Genomic DNA, 240 nt, shown 5'->3' with positions numbered 1-240 from the left:
AATGTCCACTTTTTGCAATGTCATTTTTTTTTTTTTTTTTGAAGAGACTATCCTTTCCCCATTGTGTATTTTTGGAACTTTGTCAAAGATACGTTGACTATATATGCATGGGCTTATTTCTGGGCTCTCAATTCTTTTACATTGGTCTATGAGTCTGTTTTTATGCCAGCACAATACTGTTTTTATTACTATAGCTTTGTAATATATTTTGAAATTAGGAAGTGTTACGCCCCCAGCTTT

This window comes from Crocuta crocuta, unplaced genomic scaffold (genome assembly GCF_008692635.1).
Source record: "Crocuta crocuta isolate KB4526 unplaced genomic scaffold, BGI_CrCroc_1.0 scaffold1436, whole genome shotgun sequence".
In the NCBI taxonomy this organism is placed as follows: Eukaryota; Metazoa; Chordata; class Mammalia; order Carnivora; family Hyaenidae; genus Crocuta; species Crocuta crocuta.
Note: the sequence above shows the minus strand (reverse complement) of the source record.